Source organism: Dromaius novaehollandiae, chromosome 1 (assembly GCF_036370855.1).
Source record: "Dromaius novaehollandiae isolate bDroNov1 chromosome 1, bDroNov1.hap1, whole genome shotgun sequence".
In the NCBI taxonomy this organism is placed as follows: domain Eukaryota; kingdom Metazoa; phylum Chordata; class Aves; order Casuariiformes; family Dromaiidae; genus Dromaius; species Dromaius novaehollandiae.
In genome coordinates, this window is record NC_088098.1 from 125,873,305 (window position 1) to 125,881,375 (window position 8,071).

Genomic DNA, 8,071 nt, shown 5'->3' on the forward strand with positions numbered 1-8,071 from the left:
CCAAAGCAGACTGGCAGAAGCAAGAATAACAGCTTTGCAGGTAAGAGGTGGTCTCCCAGAGCACTCAGAGGTGGTCTGAGTTATTTTCACAGCCTTCTAGGGAGTTACCCTTGCATAGCTGAGACGAAAACGTACCTGGGCACAAGAGGTAAGCCAGCATCACTAGAGGCTCCTTCAAAAATAGGTGAAGAACAAAGTGAAGACTTCTGGGAAATGCACTTCAGAGCCCACATGGATACCTCTGAACACATAGTAATGTTGGCAGGACCCTCAGCACTGGGGTAGGGGGTGTGGGTGGCTCCCTCCAGAACTCACTTGGTGCGTCTCTGGTGCACTTGCTGACTGACCATCTCTGCAAAATAACACCGACACAAGCAACTGCTGTGAGGGATAAAAAAGACCGAGACTGCTGGTGCCCTGGTCTAAAGCATCCAAAGGCAAAAAGTGTTGGTAACAGAGCACAGTTGCTGGATGCCAGCTGTCCCTCTCACTTGGAGCCTGAATTAGGCCTAGGTACATTTGGCTGAAGCAAAGAGGGATTGTATCTTTATATTTGGGAGCCTGCCTGGCTGCATACATCCCCTGGAACCTCGCAAATTAGCATTTCAAATGCACACAAGCTCATCGCGGTGGAAATCTGTGATAGAATATCCAGCCCATCTCCAGCAGGTCATTCACTAATGAGCAAGCTCCCAGGATGTGCTACATGGGGCCTTAATTGCGGCTCGTCCTCACATTGAAACTGGCTCATGGGGAGGGCCAGCTCACGGTCCTTCAGGGGAGCTGGGGCCTCCAGAGTGATGCTGTCCTCTGTGGAGCCCAGGAGATCTGGCTGGTGAGGGTAGGGGCAGAGCAATGCCCCAGGAGGACAGAGTCCTTACTTTCAGATTAGGCAACCACCATAATCAGAGACAGCTTCTCCCTTGTGATGACTGACACTGCCTGAGGACAGAACAGTGTGTAACTGTGGTTAGGGCTGTTTTTACTTATGTTAGCCTTCATTTCCCCTTATTTCCTTCCTGGCAAACACGTGACAACAGCATGCGAAAGCATGAGAAGCAAACAGAGCCTCCAAAAGGAGAGCTCAACACACACAGAGGCAAGTGGGAACCTTGCTTTGTGGTGGATCAATCTCAGGAACACAGCACAGCATTTCTTATTTATTCACAGCATACCCATTGCCGAGGCCTCATGCTGGTCTCCACTTCTTGTTAGCATTGTAGCAGCTCACCAGGCCCCAGCTGGCAGTGGCTAATTGCAATCAGCAGGTGAGAAATGCAGCATCTCAGAAATGGAACTGTCTCCAGCTCTGGGACACATTCTGGGAAACAGAGAGCGCCTGGGAAAAGAAAGGGAGATGCCTTAAACCTGAACTTTTCTGAAAAGCATTAATTGAGAAAGAGAACAATGCACAGGACAAATCACCCTTCCTTTTACTGGCAGTTACAATGGAGCAGCTGAGCATTAAGAGACAGGAATCTTTCACCATGCACCTCTGGTGGCTTCTAGTTGCAGTCTAATCTCTTGATATCTGTCTAATATGGCATTTTTCACAAGGTTGTAAGCATCTTTCTGAGGCTGAAAGGATAGCAAAGGAATAAAGTGTTTTGTACTTGAGCTAATAAGGCCCAGATTTTTCATGTCTGAAGGGTGGCCCATTAACATCTCAGATCAGCTGGTGGTTGCAAGCAGTGGGCAGATTTCCACTTCACTGTGCGTGTTATGTGGGAACCTGGGATGCCAAAGGCAATTTATGGCAAGTGTGTGGTCTGTGTCCTGTAGCAGTGACTACTTGTAGGTGATTTTGTTTAGGCTAAAGAGATCTCTACCATCTTGTGAATCAGAGCCCACAGCAAAGGAGACAGTGATTAAATCCTCAAGGAGAATTTGCTGCTTCCTCACCCTGAGAAGTAGATCCGTGGGGGTCAAGGTTGAGTCACAGAAGCTGAGAAACTCGCCAGGCACCAATGTAAGCTTCTCTGTTGATAAATTCGAGAGGACTTCCATTTCCATGGCTAGCAATATAGTATCTTGACAGGTGCTCAACTATCACAGCAGTAGGTATGTTACAGGACATAGAAAGCTATGGATGACAGATACATGTTTCACCAGCTCTACATTTTAAAAGGGTACTGTGAACTCAGGATTCTTCTGGGGTAGGTGATTGATCAAACAAGCTAGAAATGGCCCAATGAGAATGAAGAATTTTGTTCTTAAAAGAAAAAAAAAAGACACTGCTCTCTTCCAAATGAGATCACATGTAACTTCACATGTGGGGATGGCCAGTACAGTGGATATGTGATGCTGGCTATGTGCTGAATGGTTCCACATCAGTGGTGCGGCACGCAGCTGCTGAAATGAAAACACATCGAGCAGCCTGCGAACAACGGGAGAGAGACCTGGCTTCTTCTAAAGACAGCAGCATGTCCATGTTTATTTGTGTGCAATTGTGCCTGTGTTATATGATCAAAGGCAAATTTCTACCAGTTCTTGGGCAGAAAAAACAATTAACACTTTATTAGCATCCCATTCATATGCAGTTAAAAATGAGTAGATTCCCCTTCAGATACAGGCCCATAAATAAGTAGAGACTATGATTAGGGTCCTAAGGTAGATAAAGATGCACTGAAATGGGTAAAACACTAAATACTACCTGTTAATTTGGTCACTTCCACCAAGCTGCTGCAGAAAGAGGTGATAGAGATGAGCATGAGGGAAGTTGCAAGCCAAATCCAAATGGTGAGACAGGATGTATATAGTTTTGGGCTGTGAATTCAAATGCAAGTCCTTGCATTGATACCTTTAAGTAGAGGAAAAGTGTCATAAAGACAGGTCACTGTCATGGGAATACAGCTGGTACCAGTATAGGTACAATTATTATTGCTGACCATCAGCTGGTGCAAAATGGCACAGTGTATTTGATGCCGATTGATTGCACCTCATGATCCAACACATTAAGCAATTTATTGAAGCAGTCAGTTTGGACATGCTGGTTTGAGGCAGCCTCCACTACTGAAATTGCTGGCAAATGGCTGGAATCAGATGCTTCTTGGGTCAAAGCAGGTTGCAGTCACTTAGGCTGACATGAATTGTCCCAGCAACCACACACTGTAAAAAGAGACTTCCGCAGGTCTGTAGTAAACAGCACTAGGGACACTCCCTAAAAATCAGACAACCTGTCTGGTGAAAGCTTTTACAGCCTTTCACAAGCTGCGAAAGAGCACATAAGTGATCAAAGGCAGTGGGGTGGATGCATTATTGTTCTCATTAGAGCATCATCTGCCCAATTTATTCCAGCAAGAAGCCACCAAGTGCAAACTCTTCTATCTTTAAAAAACAAACACTAATTTCACTGTGCTCTTTAAGTAACATCCAGGCTACTCAGCAGCTGAGTGCAAAGGTGTCACGTACATGGCCATCACTGAAAGCTAGCACTCCATCCATAAGAGCAAAGAGAGGCAGAGAGGAAGGCTGCGAGGTGGACTGTAACAAGGAGCACCTGCAGCAGCACAGCAAATTGCCTCAATGAGAACTCCTGGGAGCACCACAGACACCATCTCAGGCCTGGGATTCTCTGATAATTTAAAGGACATGGGCTCCCCAGGATTTCATTATAATGAAGAAATGCTGGTTCTCTGCAGACTGCTATAAAAAGAAATACGTCACTATCTTAGACAGAGCCTTCCAGCCATACATTTATTTGATAAGGAAAATTGATTTCCCCCCCTCTCCATTTACTTATGGCCTATATCCTGTTGCCTTTGAAGTCTATGGCTTCTGTAGTACAGGATCAAACATCTAAGCAGCTCTTGAATTAGGAGAAACCCACATGGATTTTTAACAACTGTCCATCCACACACACGGCCATTTGTATCTGATCCTTCTAATGGACAGGCTAATAGTTTTGTTTAAGGTATATTGGCAAGAGAAATCCTAATGTAGAAAATTCTATTACTAGAGGGGCAGGGGGGTTCTGAGCCATTCATTTACAACAAAATTCATGGTATAATCAGCAATTCATCCCATGACTGCTAGAGACCAGGCCAGACAGGCCCTGGGCAGTAATAACAGGTAACCCAAGTTTCTTTCCTTAGTACACAAGCTGGGTAGGCCGGGAGTGCAGGCTGTAGCAGTGTAAGCAGCTCTGCGTGTCTGCTCCAGTTCCCACCAGCATTAGCTACCCGCAGAGGCGTTGGTGTCAGCACTCCCCAACTGGCATAAGCAGCTGGGAAAGCCAGAGCTTTCTCTGACCCCTCTGGGGCTGGGCTCGACATCAGCTCTGCGTTGGCACAGCGAGGCCTGGGAAACTCGTTGGGAGCTGTGCGCGCTGCTAGAACATAGATGCAAAAGCATTAATAAAGCCCTCTAGGGCTCTGAGTAACTGTGCATGCTAAACTGAGTCTCTTTACACTTGCTAGGGAGATGGTAGGATTTATATTAGCAGGAAGAGCTATTCCACTTCCAAAACAAACCTAAAGTTCAGTTATTCAGGGAAGTGGCACACAGTTGCCCTATCCTGAGACAGACCTAAGGGGTCCTGAAATGGACCTGAATCCTCTCACCATTTTGCTTTCTCACCTGCAGCAGTCCATCTCCTTGGAGGGAAGGAAACCAGAGAGAGCAGAGGACCAGTGGTCAGGCTGTCATCACAGCACCCCAGCCTCCCACTCTGCTGCTCTGAACCCAACCGAACTGAGCTGGTGAAATCTGGCCGCCTGCCGGTTCCTATCTGGCAGTGACACACTGGACCTTGTGCCCTGCAGAGTAACCCAGAAAAAGGAAAATCCCAGCACGTTCAAATCCTTCCCACCGTTACACTTAAAAACACTGACCTCATAGCATCTCACTTCACAGCAGCGTGCTGACGGGGAAAAACAGCGGGGTGAAACCAGACCTTCATAGAAGACATGGGCGAGGGGGCTCTTGCAGAGAGATTGCGCACACTTGCCAATGCCACTGTGCTGCATAAGGCTTCAGCATGCAGCTTGCATTAGAAAGTGCCCTGGTCATCAAAACCTAGAGAGGAGCTGCTGAAACTCACTCCGTCGCTGCAGGGGACAGGCCTGCCAGTTATCCCCAGTCAGTACATGGTGCCTGGGTTGCAGAGGAAATAAACTGCCTGTCTGGCTGCAGAAGAATCTCCTCTTGGAAACGCAGTGAAGACTCTTATTTAGCCACCCATCAGCTTGCTAAAATCCAGAGGAGGCTGGATCCTAGACACCTCAGCAAAGCTGGGCTTAAAAGTTTCTAGGTTTTTGAAGTTTTGCCTGCCACTCCTTTTCCTTTGCAGCTGCAGATCAGAGAGAGAGCACAGAGAGAGCAGATGGTTTGTCTAAGCAGTGGTCAGATTTACAGCCCGAGAGGCAGCAGAACAGTGTTGTTCCATAACAAGCAATGTAACACTGTCAAACCATACAGCTAGAGAGTCCTCTTGGGAAGATGAAAGCACTACCTGTCCATGCAATCCCGATCTTCTACAAAAGTATGCACAAACGCACACAAATTGAGCAATTAGATAATACTGAGATAGCTGACACCTTCTTTGTATTCAAGAGACTCAGATAAGATCAGGCCGTAAAAGCAGGACAACCTCCTGCAAAGCCGTGCCCCAAACAAGAAAGCCTAGTTTTCAGACTGTGCCTGAGCCTTGAGCCAGATGAGGAGCACAAAGTTTGCAGCAAACATGTGAGAGAGAGAGAAGGGTAAGTAAAGCTCACTGTCTACTCCTGCAGCCAGACTCTCCAGGGGAAAGGAAAGTAAAACCCATTGCACTATATTGCATCAAAAACAAAGCTAAGTCAAGACATAAGCAAGGTGCATAATCAGCTTACTGAAAGTTGTCTTTTATTTCTCATTCTCTCAAAAGAAGGAAGCATTTTTTCTATTAACAATGGCTACTGCCAAGCTGTAAAGCTCATGGGGGAACAAATGAAATACTATATTATTTCGGTAGACCAGACATCACTAATTACTTTCTTACTTTGTAGAATGTCAATTTAGTTGGAAAAAAATAGATCAAGCTACTCTTAAGTGCAGTGATTAAAGTGATCAAAGGCTCATAACAGCACAGAGAGTGCAGGAAGGTTGTAGCCGTGCTCTGAAACTTACCTTTCATGATGGAAGATAACAACAAGAGGCAAAGAGAAATGTAAATACTAGCATTCTGCAAATGCTCACACTGAATTCCAAAAATCATCCCAAATGTGCACTTTCAGATTTAATCTCAGGCTTGGATCTCAGGCTGTATTTTTTCAAAGCAAGGCAAGGCTTGTAGGAAGAGGTAATAGTCTCTCTTCTGACCTTCAATCATCTTGGCTACAAAACACTGTTATGACATTACTCTAGAGGCTCATCAATATTCTGAAACATAAGGAAATCCTGTGCAGGTTTAAAAGACCCAGGTCAACTTTTCTGTCAGCATTCAAATCAGACTTCAGATTTTCCTCTGAAGTCTGTGTAGTCATCTACCTATCTATCTGGAATAGATCTGGATCCCATTATTTCACTATATTTAATATTCATCTTCACAGTCCTACTATGTGGATCTTTTTACATGTGATGGACAAACACACAGAAAGGTAAAAGCCTGGACTTACCATAGCTTGCTTTAGGCACCTCACTGAAATGCTTAAGATAGCGGACTAAGTTTTCTAACTTCTCCGCATTGTCCCTGGAGAAAGACAGGCAACACACAAGGGCAATTTATTCAGGTTCCCAGCTCCCTTCACAGGCTCTAAAGGAAACATAGCTTCCTAATTTAGAGAGTGCTCTTATCACAGGAACTTCTGGTGAGTCAAGTGCAATAAACCCAGACCTAAGTCAGTTATCCAGCACCATACTGGGAGCCTGTGGTAAGTCAAAAATGGAATCCATGTTTCCCTGGGTCCTGAGCTACTCGGTTATAATTGTCTTATTTTGTTGTTTTGACTCTAATGCCAACAAGCTGGTAGAACAGTTTCTCTTGGAGATTTAGGTTTCTCCAGATTTAAAATCTGCAAGAAACAAGCAGTTGAAGACTGTAACCAATGACAGTGTCCACATGGGTCTTCCTCTACAGCCCATGGAAACAAAAGAACCTGCATTAAGTTCAACACACTCAGTGTTAAACCAGTGAACCCTGTAGGAAAGATAATTGGCTGATTTCATAAAGAAAAACCCCAAATGAATATTGCTTTACCTGATATCATTTATTTAAGCAAACAGGGCTGAAGAGATGTTTAATGCATGTAAGCAAGAACCCTCTGAACACTGTTACATTAGCTTTCAGCAGGACTACATTTGACCCGGTGTCTCTAGCAGGATATTTGATAATAGGATGTCTCTGAGGCTTCTGGAGTGGTTGCTTCTGCTCTTGGCATTGTGTTTCTTTAATAGATGCAGGGGGCAGTTCTACAAAGTTTTCACAGAGATTACTGGAAGTTCTGGAGACCATAAGATTAAGACTGATGAAATACATACAAGTATTGTCTTTGTCATCCTCATAGAAATTTGCAAGACAGAAACTCATTTTTACTTCAAAACTAAGCAAAATCAAACTTCAAGGTGCAGTAACATTAAGATTTAAAGGGAGACAGCAAATACAGCATGAACGATGAATTTTATAGTGAGTTTGTTAAGAACGGAGTTTTGCTCATTTGGATTTTGTGTCCTGTGAAATCTAATTTGCGAAGAAACAATCCTTCTGTCCTTCTTACCTAGTAATTTTAATACAATGTAAACATCATTCCTATCACACTTCTGTTCATTACTAAATTATCAGGAATCACTCCTGTTACACATTTAAAAGTGCGTTTATTCCTAAACATCTCCATCTTTATGAAGTATATAGTAATGTAATTGAAACACTGCCGAATTTGCGCTGTATACTACCATGGGATTTTTAGCCTCTCTGTGCACCATAAAGACACTGGAACAATCCCAAAACTGCTAAGATGGCAGGACTCCACAACAGTTAATATTTTGGGTGCAAAGGAAAGGATGGGGGGAGGGAGGTGGATATTAACAACTTGCTCTATATCTAATCTATATCTTGGTAAATAATTCAGAATTAAAAGAATTTGCCCTTTTCCTT

At 44.3% G+C, this 8,071-nt stretch overlaps 1 long non-coding RNA gene across 1 annotated transcript; it reads right to left on the reverse strand.

Annotated features, from left to right (window-relative positions):
• Window positions 1-269: 269 nt before the first annotated feature.
• LOC135329543 (uncharacterized) lies at window positions 270-5,003 on the reverse strand. Its single transcript, XR_010391023.1, has 3 exons — window positions 4,833-5,003; window positions 1,176-1,339; window positions 270-352 (listed from the first exon to the last, which is right to left on the reverse strand). It is a non-coding gene; the product is annotated as an uncharacterized LOC135329543 (long non-coding RNA).
• Window positions 5,004-8,071: the final 3,068 nt, after the last annotated feature.